The 19,054-nt window shown below is 44.1% G+C and overlaps 1 long non-coding RNA gene across 1 annotated transcript; it reads right to left on the reverse strand.

Annotated features, from left to right (window-relative positions):
- Positions 1-9,515: 9,515 nt before the first annotated feature.
- On the reverse strand, positions 9,516-19,026 carry LOC138126997 (uncharacterized). The gene is made up of 2 exons (XR_011158045.1): positions 18,618-19,026; positions 9,516-10,766 (listed from the first exon to the last, which is right to left on the reverse strand). It is a non-coding gene; the product is annotated as an uncharacterized lncRNA (long non-coding RNA).
- Between the last annotated feature and the right edge of the window lie 28 nt (positions 19,027-19,054).

The raw sequence follows: 19,054 nt of genomic DNA on the forward strand, positions 1-19,054 counted from the left end.
TTATCCAAACATTTTATTTCATTATTTTTAGTTTTGTTATAAAGTTTTTAATTTTGAAATTGTTTTTCGCTTATAACGATCCATGTAATAGATTATCTTTTCTCTGAGATTGAGTTCACAAATTTTGGTACGTTGAAAAACCTATAACACTTTGCCTGAGAATTTTGATGAATGTGCACGTTGTGGGACAACTTCAGGATCAGGAATCACAACTTCTGTAATTTACATAGTCATTAAAATCTTCGAATTGTCTGGAAAAACTGCGCACGCTTCTTTTTCCAATTTTAATTTTGATTATCGCTGTCACGATGACAAGAATGACAAAAATCTAAAATGGGGTTAGCTGAACATAATGCCAGCTTCACATTTTGATGCCAAGCCAATGACAGGCCGACCTAAATTATTTATTGTCCGCCATAGTACGTAGTTGCACCTGATTGGTTTGCGACAAACTCCGGGATACGGGGTGGTCTGGCTAGCCCTTCATTTGTTTTACCGTCGGTGACAGTAGTTGAAGTAAATGTTTAAAGCTAGGGGTAGCCAGCAACAAATTATTCTATTTCCGATGGAAAGGGGCTGCAAACTACAAATTTAACTTATTTTATCCATTTATTCGACATTATTAAATGTTTCTATCGTGAAGGAATTTTATTTAATACTCCATAGTTGTGTGTAACCATCAGTCAGGAATTTTGAAACCTAACAATCTATCACCAATTTATAACAAAATCGTTCCTGGATTTTCTCAACTGTTGCTCTCAAATCAGATCAAAATTTCGCGTTACAAACTTTAGGGAGATAATGGGTGTTATTTTTATATTCTGGTAGCATCACCAATGGAAATCTTTTATTTTGAAAAACGGATGTCGCAGCGTTAAAATAAGACATAACCTCACGCACAAATTAATCAATTTATTAAATGAGGTGATGGAAATGTCTACCTTCTTCTATTCGTAACAATTTGTGGCACGTTCCTACTTTCCTACACAAGGTTCAGTATGTTGCGTTGCGCTAACTGACGTATTGAAGCGTGTGGAGCATTTTGCATTATTTCTCTTCCAGTTTCAATAACTGCAGCAGTGCGTTTTAGCGGCCGACCTGTGGTTTTTCTTCGGTAAACGCCTCCAGTTACACGAAACAACTTTACACACCGACTCAGGTTGTCTTCGAAGGTTTTCGGTCAACAATAACATTGGGAAACTCGGCGATAAACTCTTCTAAGCAGTTTTGTACGGAGTAGATCCATGAACTATTGACTTTCAAACCACTGCGAAAATAACTTTCAATCAAAAACGTTTTCTGCTCTAACGTGAATACCAGCAAAACAGTAAATCTCTCTGAACGCAAATGTCAAAATATGACAGTTATACTCTAATTTTACTAACCGGAAGTTCAAATGATGACAAAAACAAAATATTTCCATAGGTAATGCTACCAGAATATTAAATGAACACCCGTTAGAATAATTGGTTGTATATTCAATATAGGGTAGCGTGGGGCTATTTGTCTCTCGCGTCGTGTTAGGCGATCAAAGCAAAAGTATTGTCTTGCGGAATTGCACCTGAAATTACAGGCTCGTTTGTCGGCCATCAACGATGAGGAGAGTCGTGGTTCCCGGGGACCCTCTTCTCCAACTTTACAAGGTCTAAGACACTGTGACAGGTCGTAGTTTCCGGCAGTAGACTTAGAATGGGCGTTGTAATTCCCGCTCCAACGGCGTGTACCATGTATGTGCGGGCTACCACGAGGACAAATGAGACAAAATAATAATCATCCCGGTTACCTGTAATAAACTGGTGTCGGGAGACGGCAAAGTTCTGAACAAGTCTTTGTCGAAGCTCGTGGACTCTCAGCTCTTCAAGATAGCACGCGGTCTTCGATTGCGAAGTTAACCTAGTTCTCGCCCCCCAGTCTCCTAATTTCTACCCTAGTGACGTCGGATCGTCCAAGTCCCTGCGACACCTAACTCGTTATGGGTGCAGTGCCCCAGTTTGTGTCCTCCGAATCGCCCCGACTTCCGGCCCGTTCGCTCCCCTAGTGAGCCACTGGCCCAACACGAGATCCGTTTTCTGCATCCGGAACCTGTGAAGCAGCGTTACCGACCACGGAACCCATTCATGCAGGGTATCATCGATGAGGAGGTGGATAAGATGCTTGCTGAGGGTATAATCGAGCCGTCAGAAAGTCCATGGAGTTCGCCGATTCTCCTGGCCAAGAAGAAGGATGGGAAGTACCGGTTCTGCATCGATTTTCAGAAGGTTAATGAGGTGACCCGCAAAGATGCGTATTCACTGCCGTTCATCAAGGTGATCTTCGACAGGCTACGACGAGCTCGGTACATTTCCACCATCGACCTCAAGAGTGGCTACTGGCAGGTACCTCTGGACCCCGGCCAGCCAACCGATCACGGCCTTTACGGTTCCGTCCCGGGGGCTGTACCAATCCGAGTCACGCCGTTCGGATTACATTCGGCGCCAGCCACCTTCCAGCGCCTAATGGACCAGGTCATCGGGCCAGAGTTGGATCCGTACTGCTTTGCGTACCTGGATGACATCGTCGTACTTGGTGAAACCTTCGAACAACACCTGGAGGTACTTCAAGAAGTTTTTCGCCGGCTTCGGGCCGTCAACCTCAGGCTGCTAGTTTAGACGTCCCAGGCTGACTTACCTCGGCCACGTCGTCACGGCAGCCGGCATCCGGAACGATCCGGAGAAGGTAGCCGCCATCCAGCAGTTGGCCAACTCCAAGACGCCTCGTCAGGTTAGACGCTTCCTGGGCATCGCTTCATGGTACCGCCGTTTCATCCCCGACTTCTCCCGGATTGCCGCCCCGCTGAACCGACTCCTGGGGAAAGGGGTCCGATGGGAATGGACCACGGAACAAGACGCAGCCTTCGACACCCTCAAGGACAGCCTCTCCGCCGCTCCGGTCCGCGCCTGTCCGAATTTTGGTAAGCCTTTTGTCCTACAGACCGATGTAGCCGACACGGGACTGGGAGTAGCACTGACGCAGTACATAGACGGAGGTGACCATGCAATCGCCTACGCCAGCCGGAGCCTGATCAAACCCGAACAAGCCTACTCCACAACAGAGAAGGAATACCTGGCCGTGGTGTGGGGTATTGAGAAGATGAAGCCGTACCTGGAAGGCTACCGCTTCACCGTGCTTACCGACCACCAGTCCCTCAAGTGGCTCCAGGCTATCAAGAATCCGACAGGAAAACTCGCCCGGTGGGCCATCTTCCTACAACAGCACGACTTCGACATCCGTTACCAAAAGGGGGTCCTGAACCGGGTGGCTGACGCTCTCTCTCGGCAGTCCGCCGCGGCCAAGGATGAAACTACCCCCGAAGACCTGTTCTCACTGGAAGACGTCCCCGGATGTAACTGCTACAACAAGATGTGACGGGAAGTGGAAAAGAACCCAGCAGCTTACCCAGACTACTGCATCCAGGGTGATTGACTCCACCGCCATTTCTGGGACATGTCCGACTCCACAGAGCCCGAGCTAAGAGACCCCTGGAAGCTATGTGTCCCCAAATCGGCTCGAGCCGCCGTCCTGAGAAAATGTCACGACAACCCCACCGCTGGTCATCTGGGGATCGCGAAGACAACCGCCCGTCTGGCGCTCCGGTACTACTGGCCCGGCATGTTTCGAGAGGCCGCCCAGTACGTCCGGAACTGCTCGTCGTGCCAACCGCCGGGGAAGATGTACCCGACACCAAACCGGCAGCCATGGGAGACAGTCAGCACCGACCTGGTGGGCCCTCTCCCTCGCTCCAGCCGAGGTAACTGCTACGTCGTCGTCATGTAAGAGCGGTTCATCAAGTGGGTGCAGTGTCGAGCCGTCCGGAAAGCCACCGCCCGCGCGGTCACTCAAGCACTCTACGAGGAGGTCATTACCCAATTCGGATGTCCAGTGGCGGTGATCTCAGACAATGTGACACAGTACTCAGGCGGAACGTTGCGCACCCTCCTCCAGGAACTTGGTATTGCACATCGGCTGACACCGCCATACACGCCCCATGCGAACCCCGTGGAAAGGACGAACAAAACACTCAAGACCATGGTGGCCCAGTTCTGCGAGGCCGATCAAAAGAAGTGGGACCACCCGTCTTCCGGAGCTGATGTTCGCCCTCAACACCTCACGCCAGCGCTGCTGAACTTTGGCCGCGAACTAGTGGTACCCAACACAGTCCAGGGCGCATCCGGAAATGCCGCCGCCAATTCGCCCGCCGACACCGCCCCCGACGAGGTCAAAGAAGCCGACGACGCCGTTCACCACTCCGAGAGGCTTCGCTTGCTGAAGGACACCTTCGAGCTCGTCCGGGTGAACTTGGCCCGCACTTTTGCGAAACAGAGCAAGTATTATAACCTTCGCCACCGGGAGTGGCGTTGTCACCCGGGAGACCGCGTTCTTAAACGGGACCACCCTCTGTCATCCGGTGCCAAAGGTTTCGCGGCGAAACTAGTCCCTAAATACTCCGGCCCGTACGCCGTCACGAATGTCCTCTCTCCAGTGGTGTACAACCTTCAATCCCCATCCGGACAGAAGATCCTCCGAGCACACATAAAAGATCTGAAGCCATACCAAATGCCCGAACCTCCAGCTGATCTTGCCAACATTTGCAGGATGCCAAATCAACGGATACCACCGCCGCCAAACGGTCTGCAGAGCGTCCGACAACAGCTGCACCGACGACTGGCCGGCTAGGCCGACCTCATGCAAGCAGCCCGACGGGCCGCCCTCAAGATCCGGGAGCGGTTCCGACGGGCACCGCGCAATCCCCAGGAAGGGAGGATGGAGACTCGGACCTCCAGGGGCGTCCGAAGCACGTCTGCTCTCCCACGCCCGAACCCGATGCCAGTGGGCCCAACTGCGGGGAAACCCCCTCGCTCCCGCAAACCGGACCAACCGCTCCCATCTGTTGGATCGACAGTTCAGACAGCCGGGCCCTCCCTCCGCTGACAGGGGAATCACGGGGGCCTGTGACTCCACTGGACCTCACCGTCCGCAGCCGACGACGTGGTCCAACGCCGCCGCCGCCGCCCCGTGCTTCCAATGAGGGTCACTCCTCGGACGTCGACCTGCCGCCGACCGCAACCACGTCAACCTGGCCGTCCCCGTGCCACTCATCACGACCCACCGCCGCCCCAACGGCAACGACTGTAGCAGGCATCACGGCGTTGCCAACGCAGGCGAGCTACCAACCCGCCGCTCCGCCTGTGCCGACATCGGAACGCGTGCTCCGGTATGTCCGGCCAGACGGGACGCCACTGGCAGCTGGACACACAATCGCGGACACGGAACCGATCCCCTTCCCAAACTCGCGGACCCGGCACGAGTGAAACCCAAGGGAGATAGCGGAATGTGCGGTGCGTCACCCGGAAAGTTTGTGAAGAACGTCCTTTTTTTTTTTATTATCCGGCCCCGCACCATCTGCACCCCGACCGCCGAACTCATTCCCCAGTGCGCCGTGACCAACCCCCAAACTCCCTCCCCGGACCTGACAAGGTGTTTACTCCGACTCAGGAATCAACCCCGCCGGCCCGCTCCCCCGACCGAAACCCCCAAATCGACAACACGACTACACTCGTCTACCCACAGGTACGTCCGACGAGGCCAGCACCATGGACCACCTCCTTGACCTGGAATGGACGGTAGTAGATGAGGTGGACGCAGCCCTTGCTGGAACAGGAAGCCCAGACCCCAGCCCGCCAGCCCGGCTGCCAGCCCCCCAGCCCGCCGCAGTGGCACGACCCACGCCAGAGAAAAACCCAACCCAGGGGCCCCCGCGAGGAAGACCGAGGAACTACCACCGTCCCGGCCAGCGACTTCGCCCCGGCCCGAGCTCCAGCCCCCGAACAGACCGACGCCGAGGCCGAAGATCCCTGCAATGGGGCGGAGCGAGATGCGTGGACGGAGGATAACCCCTACGGACGCGGCCTCCAGGCACCGCGGCTCCCTCACCCTGAGTCCCTGTGTTGGAGGTGCGGTGTCACCGGGCATTCTCGCGGCGACTGCCGGGCCCTCTCGGTCCTCTTCTGCTCGTTGCGGGACAATGGGGCTGCTGTCCAGAGAGTGCCCGTGCCCCCGACCCCCGGCCGCTCCCCTCCCACGAGCCGCCGGCCCCCTCTACCGGAGCACCCCGGAGTCCCTGGAACCCCCGACAACCCCGGAGCGAGCGCCGTGCCCACTGTGCGGCATCTTTAGTTCGTTTATATTTTCTCTAGAAACCATTGTTTAATTTTTTTTCAAGAAACCGTTGTTTAATTTTCTTTCAAGAGACCGAGAAGACTGTTCCTTTTTATAACTTTGTACCTGAAGAATAGATGTTTAATTTCGTTAAAACCGCCGTTTCAATAACCCGAATCTGGTTGAGAGACGGCCACCATCTCCTCGAAGAACCACGTCATGCCGCAAATGACGTGGTGCCACCAGCGCCGTTTGTCGGTGAGCCGGCCCCGCGCCACCACGAACGACCACCTCAACCACGAGACCAGCTGCCAGTCGAACACTAAACTCTAGATGAACCCCGTTTGAACGAAGAAGACGCTCCTCAAGACACAACAACTGGCGACGCAGCCGGAGTTCCTCCCCAAGAAGCCGGAGGCCCCCACCACGCTCAGGGCGTACACCGTGACCGGTGTACACAACCCCTCCTCGAGCACAAACGTGGAGAAGCAACGATCGCAGTCGTCCGACCAGAAGACGTACCTACAGAGCTAATCGACCAGAAACGCGACGGTGATCTTGAGACTCCAAACGCTAAACAACACCCCCTACAAGAATCCGCCGAACGTTCAGGCCAGCTGCAGCCCGAGCGTTCTGATCCAGCAACACCACCAGAAAAACCACCTTCAGAACCAGCTGAACGATCTGGTAAGCAACTGGACGATGATCTGCAACTTCCAGCCGCCGAAACGACCCCTGAGAAACATCCGCGACGGCAAGGGAAACTCGCACTTTCGGCCGCTCTCCCATCAGAACAAGGCTCCGTTCCGGGCCCACTACGGAAAGTCGAAGCTGTGACCTCGACGCGATCTCACCAAGCAGACCATCGACATCAGCGCCGACTGCTGCTGCCACAACAGGACCCAGCTGTTCAACAACGTCAACCATGACCCGCAGGACCTGCTGCTCATCACAACCAAAAACACCGGGTCCCGCCTCAACTGTGGCGTTCGCCGCAACCACAACATGATACAGACCAGCAAATACGTCAACGACGACCCCCAGAACCTGGTGTTCGTCAGGCTCCAGAACACGAGGTCGTCTTCCGCATCAGTTACGCCTACTGGTGGAGACCGAAGACGGACGGTCGAAGCCATTACGTCGATCGCCTAAGGCCGGATAATCACCACCAACCACCAAGAACTCCTTCTGGAGGAGGGTAAACCTTCAGTGGCGCCCAACAGACAAAAAAATTGTAGACAGTGCGGTTGTGAAGATTTCCATTAATAGAGAGCAGCAGAAAATATATCAAGCTTAAGTTACACAAAATTATGTAACGAGATGGAAATTATGAAACGCAAGTTGAATGTGCAAAGAAAGCAACTTCTACCGTGCGAGCAACAAGTACTGATTGAGTTGGCAATAAATTCTGGTGATTTTTGGCGACTTTTATGTCATGTTCCAACGAGAAAACCATTTTATTAATAAACGATTACAAAAACCAAGAGTTTTAAATTTGAAATGTATACCAGCTGTCAATAATGTCAATAAAACAAACCGAAATAGGTACAATTCACAGTCTTGAAAATTTTATGTAAAATTTTTTTTTGCCAACTGAATCAGTTATTGTTGCTCACCCTGTATATTATAAAAAGAAAAATAAAGAAGACAAACCTCGACAAAACCAGGAGACGGTAGATTTATAAAAAAAAAACTTTTAACAGAAAATCAAATTGTTATTCTTCTAAACAAAAAGAAACGCGTCAATTGAACTACTGAAGAAATTGCAGTTACTTTTACTGTTCGTTAACTTAATTTTCCCTCGCCAGCGTTGTCTACTTTGAGAAGCAGGGTACCAAAAATCAGCATAAAGCCTGGGGTTTCGAAAGATGTATTAACTTTTCTACAGGTAGTAGGAGAAATGTCTGCAAAAAAGAAAACTCTAGTCATTTCTTTTAATGAAGTTAAAATTTTATCCACTTTTGAATACGACGTCGATGATCAGGTTCCAGGTCCCTACAATAAGTAGGTTAGAGATCACTTCATCTAAGAAGTACATGATGACTCATCGAAATCTGACCGTACGACACTAGTCAGCTGATGATCAGTGCCGTAGAAACATTTGATTAGCTGAGGAATCCTATAGTTCAATTAATTTATATGATTGAAATTCTAACAAATTAATAATTGAACAATAAATACTATAGAACGATACACAGCGAAAGGAATAACAAAAACAAAATACTTCTGAACGCTAACGGGGTTAAGTTACAAATAATAACGAGCGCATGAATTCCACGTGGTTGATAGGTCTGTACGCCGCTGGACTCAAACCTTCCCTAAAAATTTGAACATGGACTCGTCTAACGAAAACGCGTTCGTGCGCATTATGTACTTCTTAGATGAAATGGTCTCTAGAAGCCTATTTTATACTTGAAACGCTCTATTTATCTAGATTTTGGCCAAAAAATGACACGGGATGTGTTAATGGATATAATTACTCTCAAAATAAAATTGACACACGGTGTGTCAAAAAAGTCCAATTTAAACACGAACTAGTTGAATACAACGTTTTTTTGTTCGACGAGGAACTTTTTGTGAAACTGTGTTTGTTTTTTTTTTAATACGTATTACGTTGTAATTACGCTGTAATAGCACGCTGGCCGGCGTCCGGCATCTCTAGCGAGCTCCTTAAAACATTAAAAAGTGATGGAAATAAAAAAATACACTCGTTTTATAAGACGCACTGTGATGCTCGTGTCACAATCAAACGTCTTATAATAATATACTATTTTTCACGATCGGGAGTAGAAATCAACTTTTCGGATGTCAACATCGTGACAGAAGTAGAGCATTTTCTCCCTAGGGAGCAAATATTTGCAAATACTTGCTCCCTAGGGAGTTTTCATTTTTTTGACAGTTGTGACAAAAATCTAATGGGAGTTTTCATTTTTTTTGACTGTTGTGACAAAAATCTAATTGTGTTGTCAAGGCAACTACTAATTCCATTAAATTCATCGAAAGATGACAACTCATTTGTCATCATTTTTTTATTCTTAAAATTTGAGATTTTTGTGCTGTTTCTACTCCCTACCGTGAAAAAAATAGTATATATACTTCTGGAGAGAATGCTCATTTTTCCCTCGGTGCTTTGTAGCCCTCGGGCTTCGCCCTCTGGCTACAAACTGCACCTTAGGAAAAATCATGCATTTCTCTCCCTCAATATATAATATACTATTATGTTTTCGAAGATGCCACACATTTACTAAAACGTCTCCATAATTGGATTTTACACAAAGGGTTTATCCTAAAAAGTAATGGAAATAAAAAAATACGTAAAGAACATTTTGAAAGTTTCATACAGTTAACCAATACAAAAAACGCATTACAGTTGAAAAAAGTAAGATACTAGTAAACCATTGCATAACTTCAGCAACGGGATGTTTAAATAATATGTGTTTTAAACCTCATTTTCTCATCACTTTATATTCACAGTTGAAACATTCTATTTTTTCGTCAGATTTACCTTGAACGTGTGACCATGTTGTGTTGTCTTGTGTTTTTTTCGGACTGTTTATTAAGCATTGAATGTTTAGTGGTTTTATTAATTTTTAAGCCGTGTTTTCGCTGTGCTGACAGATGACGTTTCGTCTTAAATTCGCAACCATTACAGCTATACCATTTAGCAGCATCTGTTGAGAGATGACTTTTCTTATGTAGTGTTAAGTTGTACTTTCTATTCGTTTTAAATTCGCATTTATCACAGCTATACCACTGAATGGCATCTGCTGAGAGATGAATTATCTTATGTCGTTTCAAGTGGCCGTTATATTTCGTTTTGTATTTGCATTTGTCACAGCTATACCACTGGACAGCACCTACTGGGTGCTGGATTTTCTCATGAAATTGCAGGCTCTTATAACTTTTAGATATAAACTGACATTCGTTACAATGAAACCAGTGTACAGCTTCGAGAGTGGCATGTTCATTGTTTACGTGTTGCCTTAGATGATTTTGGGATTTTCCTTTGTATTTGCAATGGAAACAACGAAATCTTTCCTTCCGGTGAGATGGGTGCCTTGCGCTCTGGTGTCTTTTCAAAACGGTTGCTTCTTTTGTCCTAACGTAACAAGACTCACATCGATACGGCTTTTCATCACTACAAGAGTCTGTATGTACTATCTCACATTCTTTTTCTGTATCAAAACATGAACTTTCCAAGTGTTTAATCCACAGTAAAACAGAATGTGTTTGAAACGAGCACTTTTGACAAATGTAGCTTTTCACTACAGTGTGATTTTTTGGTTGATCCTGCACACAATTAGTGCCCTTTCTGTGATATTCCCTGAGATGTTGCTTGAAAATTACTACAAGATCGGCTTCAAAATTGCAGTCCTTGCAGTAGTACTTTTCCAAATCGCTGCTTTCGCAACTAAATGATTCGATAGGCAACCAGTGCGATTTCGCATGATTCACCATGTAAAAAAGTGATTTGGTCACGTAAGGACATCTTTTGCAACTGTGAATTTTAGCGTATCCACATTTCGGGGTACTCTCGGTATATTCCAAATTTGGCATTTTGATCTTATAATCTGAAAATTTAATTTCATGTCAATTCAAAAAATTAATAAAAATAATTGCAAAATATATAAGTTTTGTCTTATCTACTTGTAAATTTTGATTAACATTATAACATGAAAACAAAAAATTTCCAAGACAACATCATAACTACTACGGACTTTGAGTCTACTCGTACATTGTACCGACCTGTCCACATGTTTATTAACCTCTGTAGCTCTGTTAGCGAACAATCTGTCGTTGGATAAGTATATCAGGTGATCAAGAAAATTGTAATCAGTCTTGGATATGAAACACGTTTTCCAATTGATATGTTTAACTGTGACATCTTAAGCTACATTATTTGAAGACTGATACAATTAATTATATTTGCTAAAAATTTGATATACTCAATGGTTCAAATACCGTGCGATCAATAATAATTATTTAGTTCAAAGAAGCTTTTGAGATTTTGGATGTGTCCGAATCTAGACATTCAGATGCTCCGGAATTCATGGAAGTATGTTTGGTTGCATATACCTGTTTCAATTTAAATTTGGACATTTTTGTCGAAACTCGGCCAAACAGGCAACGGCGCTTGAATGTCCATTCTCCGTTATTGAAAACACCATTACGATTCAACGATGAATCTTTTATGTTTTGAATTTTTTCGTAAAAATTTTATTAATAGTGGCACTTGTTTAGCGTTTATTGGCTGAGTTAGCAAAGATACGAAAAATCTGACACTGGCAAACTCATAGCTGCCTCTTATCTGAGTACATACCTAATTTTTGATCGTACGGTACACTTGATTTCAAAAAAAATAGCGTACACCTAATATTTCCCCATGTAATGTTAGCTTTGCTTCCATGGTTATGTCGCAGGCTTATAGCAGAATTAGGGGCGTATTCTGTAACTGCTCCGCTAAATTTTAAAGACAGTTAAATTAAGTTGTCATAGCAATGACCAATCAGGGCATGAAATGTCGAAAAATAATTTCCTTCTCGCATTCATGTTTTCTGGCCCTCGTTTATGCAACAAAGATTGCTACAACTTGATAAACAAAATGTCCTAATAATTTTTTTCGAAAATGTACTTATTTTTAATGATGCCGGGTGTTACTCGTGGACCGTTTGGGTGGTCCAAAACTACCCCGCTCGTTCTTTTGCCGCATTTGGTACAACTTTCTAAAAATAGTCGACGCCGGCCGGAAACGGCACGAGAAGGTTGTTTTTTCGTGCTCCTCTCCTTCTGCACACAACACTGACGGTCCGGGTAAACCGGCTGGATTACGAAACGGCCATCTTCTGCGACGGGATGCATTTGCTACCCCGGTGCCCAAAAGATAAACTCGACAGTTCGATCGCTTCAGGGGGCCAGTGGTAGAGGTCTTTCATTATCTCGTGAACCAAACCCGCGCGAGGGCGGAGTCAGCTAGGGATAAAGTGAATTCTAAAAACATCATCCTTCGAAAATTCTCAAAATGAAAATGTTTCAATTAATAATATTTCTAAATATCATAATTGTAATTTTAGAAACAATTATTGCTATTTGCTAAAAATGTTCGAGTAGAATAAACGCTAAAAGTGGCACAAGTAGTCAAAATAGGATTTATTAAAATTATTCACAAACAAGTTGTCTAGACGAAAACTTAGGTTTATGTTTGTGGGACATTTACAGGTAAAAGGATTAGGAATTTCTAATTCTACCAGGAATAGATATCTTATTTTATTCCTGTTCAAGAATGCAAATACAGGTCCGGGACCGGGTGGGTGACAAATTACGGATACTGACAAATTATAGAAAATTCCAGGAAAAATAACTAAGACATTTTGAACTATAGATTTTATTTTACAATTTTAATTGACGTAACTACATAATGCAGTATTTTGGTTTTTTATTTACTTTATTAACATCGGTTATAATTAAAGTGACGAATTACAAAACATGACAAATTATAACAAAGGTTGACAACCTAAATCATCATCACCCTGTGTGGCAACGATTTCATCTTCACTTTCACTGAAAAAATCTGTTGAAGGGTCAGTGTCATCTCCAACTCTGATGATAAGTTCTTGAACCTCATCGACTATGTGTTCTCGTTGTAAATAATCGTCTTCAATTTTAGTTACGTGGTCACAATTTTTTTTCCATTCACATAATTTTTTACTAACGCCCACATTAATTCAATGGGGTTCATTCAGTTCAGGGTGGTATGGAGGCAATCGCAGCACTCATTGGCCATGCTCTGATAAAAGTTTATCAATTGCATAAACTTGACGATTTGGCTAATGGATTTTAATTTTTTCGTAAAGTTCAGGTTTTGTCTCTGAAAAATCAAAAAATATACTTCTTTTTGCATATCTTTTTTTTCCAATTGGAATTTGGGTTTGGTTCAACGGTCACATTATGGTATGAGGCATTATCAATTACCACGACTGAATTAGGTTCCAAATTAGGAATTAGTTTTTCTTGTAGCCACTTGGTATAATTCTTGTGGTTCATGTCATCGTGGTAATCACCACTTTTTAGTCCTGATTTAAAAATTAGTAAACCATTTTTTACGAAACCCTTTAAACCACCCGCATGCACTACAATTAATCTTCTTCCTTTAGCTACTGGTGATTTTAAGGTATTGGAAGTGCGGTCATCCCAAGATTTTGGCACAGTATGAGAACCGTGTAAATACGTTTCATCTGTATAAACAATATTTCGCCCTTCCTCCTTGTACCGATTCAACTTACTTAAAAATTCCACTCGTTTAGCACGAATTTCGGTTTTTCAATTAAACATTTTCGGTTTTCTTGCGTTTTCTTTCAGCTGTAGTGGGTCTTTTTATGCGAATATTCGAAAAATTATGAATAATTTTCCGAATGATTTCTTCGTCAAATTCATCCACCGTAGACTTTGGTTTCGGCTTATTAATTTTTTGCGTGGAGATGTAAATTTTGAATCTAAACAAAAAATACGTAATTCTAATCGTCGCTTGTGGTTAAAAACTCATAATACAAACCTGGGTCAGATGCACCCTCCTTGCAAATTCTTTTCACCCTACTGATAGAAAATCCAGTTGCACTTGCCACCTTCTGAATTACGGCAGTTTTGCTAGTAGGGGTTCTTTCTGCTTCCTGTCTCATAAATTTATAAACGTTGTAACCTACCTGAAGGGATGGTCCACTGCCTCGGCATCAGTTGTAGAGCAATTTTTGTATTGGGGGGTTCCTTTTCGACAAAAATAGGGCGCCACGGATTTGGTTGAAAAAAAAAGTTTAAAAATTTGACTCTGGGTCCAAATCCGAAAACCTCAGAGGAAAATTCCGGCAACCCAATGATACAAGCGCATTGAAAAAAAAACGTGTATTGATAAAAATGGAAAAAATGAACATGAAAAAAGTATTTGGATTGCTAATTGGAGTTGTAAAAATAAAATTGAATTAATTTAGCAAGCCGCTACCATTTAAATGTAAAAATTAAATTCAATTCGGTTTTTGACCCGGGAATTTGTCCTATATTGGAGCGCGTGGCCACGTGTCGTACAGGGCGTTGATTTACTTGAAAAATATTTGACTGATGCGAGCGAACAATCACGCGTAGTAGCTAGTCCTTCACAAAGTTTATCGCAAGTTGTTTTATTAAAATTCAGCGCACTAGCGCGTCAACTAGGTAGCAGATTAACGGAACAAAGCGTCCGTTCCTGATGGCAAATTTCCGCTAAGAAAGAAAAGCTCTGACCGTAGTTGCTGCGGTGCTGGTCGCTGCCGGAAGCTGGACTCCGGGACTCCGGTGAGGGTGGCTTTTGGCGGGGATGGATGCGCCTGCGCGGAGCGTTGTGAGTAGCTCGCCTCAAGGATCCGGCGGTAGCTCCTGTGGGAACACGGACTTGCCTCTGGAGAGTCCGGGACACGAAGGCGTTATTTTGCGGTAGATCGAAGATAATATGCGAGAATGACGAGGTAAGAAAAAAAAGGCCTGGGGAAGACAATAGAAAATTACCCAGCTGAAGAAAAAAAGACGGAAGGTCGACGATAAGAAGATTGGAGGTCTCACCTGAGCTTTTACTCTGGCCTTTCGGGAAATTGTTCTGCGAGATGTCCAGTCGTGGATTTCTCGACTGCGACTGCGAGATTGTAGCAGCTTCTTCCCTTTTGCGGCACTTGACGGTAATTAGACGGTACGTTCACCACGTAAACAGCTTGGTGTACACGCAAAACGGGAAGAGAGCTAAAATCTCTTATCTCTCCCTTTTATTAACTCGGTGTTTTTGTTAATTCCACGTGAAATTGAGTGGGCCAATGGTGTATCGGGGGTAACCAAAAAAACCCATCGCGAGCGGAAATTAGGGGGACTCGGTCGGCGACCGCCGAGCGGGCGGCTATGCCGCAAGTCGCGAGCTGCGAATCACGTGCGTGGCGTTCGGGATCCGCTGAGGGCGGATTGCCGAACGCCATGGTGCTTATCGTCTGGCGCTGCCAGCCTTCGGGGCCGTCAAGGAGCCCGAAAATTACCGTACCGCTGCTGTTTACCGTTTACCGTGGTCGAGAAACCCCTCGTCGTCTAGCGAGATAGAGGTAATTATCCTTCATTAGCGGATTCACTTCACTAACTTTCGTCTATTAGGGGTAGTTCGAGCCAATTACCGTTACCGTACCGTGAAGGAGTACCGGAAGGTCCTCCTTCGATTTATCGTGGAGCAACCCCTTTCCGCTGAAAGGTAATTACCGAATCGATTGAGTTTCGCAACACTAACGTCAATTCGTTAGGGGTCGTTCGTTAGGGTGGTCGAGAGCCAGACCGCCATATCGTTCTTTAGGGTGGCTGTTAGCCACATCATTCGTTTGGGTCACCGCCAGACCATTCAATTTTCGTCAAGCCGTTTATCGTCCGCCAAGATCATCGTTTCGTTACCGGCTCAGGACTAAAGAATATCGTCAAGGTCACGCTGTGACTCCATAAAAGAAACAGTACAGTACGGCCAGTCGTAAGGACGCCATCGAGGACACACAGGGTTACCGGCATAAGATAAGTCGCCACATTTTTATTGCGGAATAATGAAAACTTGCGCCTCGAATTTCCCGCTTCTCATCTATTAGAACCTTCTCACATTTGTAAATTTTGTAATTCAAATATTTAGAAACAGTCATAAGATTTCACGAATTTCATTAAACATTTTGCATTTCAATCACATTCGGCTACTCGAAAGCGAAACTGATAATGAGAATATTTGTCTAATGTTTTTGGGTCGCCTAATATCTAACGCAGCGAACAAATTTGGCCGTTCTGCGCTGGTTCACGTGATATTGGAAGACCTTCTAACACGGGTAACTAACGAAAAACCTTTGACGCTATCTTGCTTTTTTTTTATCCGATTTGAATAAATGACACATCAAATGAAATATGTAGTTCGAAAAACACTTCAACATCATCTAATTCGATATTGTTTTCGACATCTATTTTTTGACAGACGATAGTAAACTTTTTTAAAATTACACTGTACAGTATGTTATTGAAATGAGTTAAGAAAATTTAAACGGTGATAGAAGTCATCAAAACAAATTACTTTTCTATTTACCATTTTTTCGAAAAATCTTTCTAAACCCACATAAAATTTTAATTAGTTTGATCGTAAATTCTAGTGCCCGCCAATGTCTCCGTGCCTACATTAAAAGCGAAAGAAGATAAAAACTTAGATGGTCAAGCAAAAACCAATTCTTTATTCATAGTAAGTGAGAGTGACATTGAAGTTACGCACCACATTTGATCAAGGGCACTAACCTTTAAATTAAAAATGACGCGTTCTTGTGTGCCCTTCGAGCCACAGAAGCTTGAGTTCTCATCAACAAGTCAGAATTGCCTCGGTGTCAACTGGAGTCTCATACACAATCTGTTTTAAATGGCCCCATAAAAAAAGTCACAAGGGTTTAAGTCAGGTGAACGAGCTGGCGATAAAACTGGTCAATTACGACCTATTGAAGAAGCCATTGACAAAATGCAATTCGACGGGGTTGATCTTCTGATTTAAAGTGTTGAACGTGTTGAAGATGATACGGATGTAATCCCTGTTGGGGCAGCACTCTCCAAATTGTAAAACTGGAAATGTCAATTCCTAATGCAAGTCATCGGCAACTAACCTTCGGTTCTTCGTCAACAGGACAGGACAGGATCCCTTAAATGCTGGACAGCATTCACAAAGGTACGTGGACAGGGAACTTGGCGACCGGGAAATCTCTTCATGTACTATCGGTGGACATTAAAACCTGAGACATCCAAAATTTGCTCATTGTATATCAGACTTTTGAATTGTCACTCAAAATAAAAATTGTCAGTATTTAAAATTAACTCCTTGAACGTAAGAGATGCTAGATCAATTGTGTTATTATATAAAATCATTGTCAATGAAGAGAACGTTAAAGAACTGAACTTTAACTTGGTGTTTCTGACAATATGTCATAATTTTTATAACCTTGTTTGTAAAAAGCCAAATTTAAATGTATATTTCTGATTTTTAACTTTATACAATTGTGACGTTTGTCCCAGGTTTTTATGTCCACCGATAGTACCTACATACAAACGCTTGGTTGCATCAGCATTTGATAAAGCTTCCCAGTAGATGAGCACCATGTCTGTTAACTACGGATTAGTGTACTTCACCATTTTTAACGATAATTACGGGAAATTCACTTTCTAATAAATTGTAAACACGGCCGCACACAGGTGAAGGACGTGACTAAATTGTGTCAGTAAGTTTTTGCAAGACCTATCCGCCTGGGTTTTTGCCGTATTTACTTTTTTTGCGTTAACGTTTTTCGTAAATACGAACCCGTTGTTCTTTCACCGTCCCATCCATAAACGACTCGATGACACGGAATACGGTGAAAATAAATTCGAACATAAATTTGAGTTTTTGAAAAAATGGTAAATAGAAAAGAAATTTGTTATGATGAGTTCTTTCACCGTTTAAATTTTCTTAACGCATTTCAATAACACGCTGTATTTAAATGACTACGAAAATGATTGACCATGTTTTTTGATCACTAGATAAAATTGAAATGTTTGGCAAGGGACAGCCCAATTAAACAATTTCAAAACGTTCCTCATTCCGGCGCTGTGAAAAAGGTTTTTCCATAAGGCTGCAGACAATATCGTGTGGTACATCCATCTCTAATAAAACTTATTCAAGGATAGAAAAAATACCTATTACCCTTCCTGAATTCTTGCCTTGCACCCACTCAACTACACAAGGAAGTCAAAACAATGGGCATTCCTATAGCGACACTGGACTGAACACCAATCCCCCTACCTCACGCCCCGCGAATACGGAAAAAATCATTCGTCGATCCGACAAATCCTAAAGGCACCCGAAGCTGTCGCCTGCTTGAGTCTGGTCTACAAAATTTAAACTTTTTTTTTTCTCACAGAATCTGATAAATAATTTTGGTAGTCCGAGAGATTCCTAACAAGAATTTATGGATAAAAAAAAATTGACACGACAGATTTGTTATTAATATTTTTTTTTGAAAATTCGGAAAAATGCATCAATATGTTAGTTTTCCTACAATAGTATTTAATTTTTATGACTTTTGCGAGTACTTTATCAATTTTATTAAATCGGATAAAAAATAATCAAGATACAGAATCAAATGTTTTTCGTCAGTCACCCGGTATAACCTTACTTAAAAGTTTTATTGTTGTTTCTTTTCATTTGAAATTATTATCGGTGCAGTTGAATCACATACATTTCCAAGACTGAGTGGATTACAAATTTTCTTAATCACACGATGCTGCACTGACAGTGCAGACACGACTTTCGGTTCTTATAACGTGCTCTAGTTATATTTTATTTTTTGAAATCATGTGATATTTTGTATACAAAGCGAGTACGTACTTACCATTAATTCTATCAGAGCAGTCGCAGCAGAGAATTCCTGTGTACTGTGTTTGTACTTCTGTTTAGTGATTTAACACGTGGTCGCCACCGACAACCGGCAGCCCCGCTAACCTGAGAATTGTTAATTGTTATTAGGGTTAGGATTTAGGAAACCAGTAAAACCACTGAAACCAACACAGAACACACCAGTAGGAATGTGACCAACCAGGCAACCACGATCCAGATCGCCAGATTCACGATCAAGACGCCGAGGGGGGGGGGGGGGGGTTAATCAACATAGGACGTATTGAAACTGCGAGCATCACGCCATCTGCTCGCCCTGAGACGACTTATATCCTCAGAAGTCAAATATAATAATTAAAAAACTAGTAACAATAAAATTATAGTACAAAACACAATGTTGTAACTTAATTTTAATGAAAAGTAGGTACGGTCGGT

This window comes from Tenebrio molitor, chromosome 3, assembly GCF_963966145.1.
Source record: "Tenebrio molitor chromosome 3, icTenMoli1.1, whole genome shotgun sequence".
NCBI lineage: Eukaryota > Metazoa > Arthropoda > Insecta > Coleoptera > Tenebrionidae > Tenebrio > Tenebrio molitor.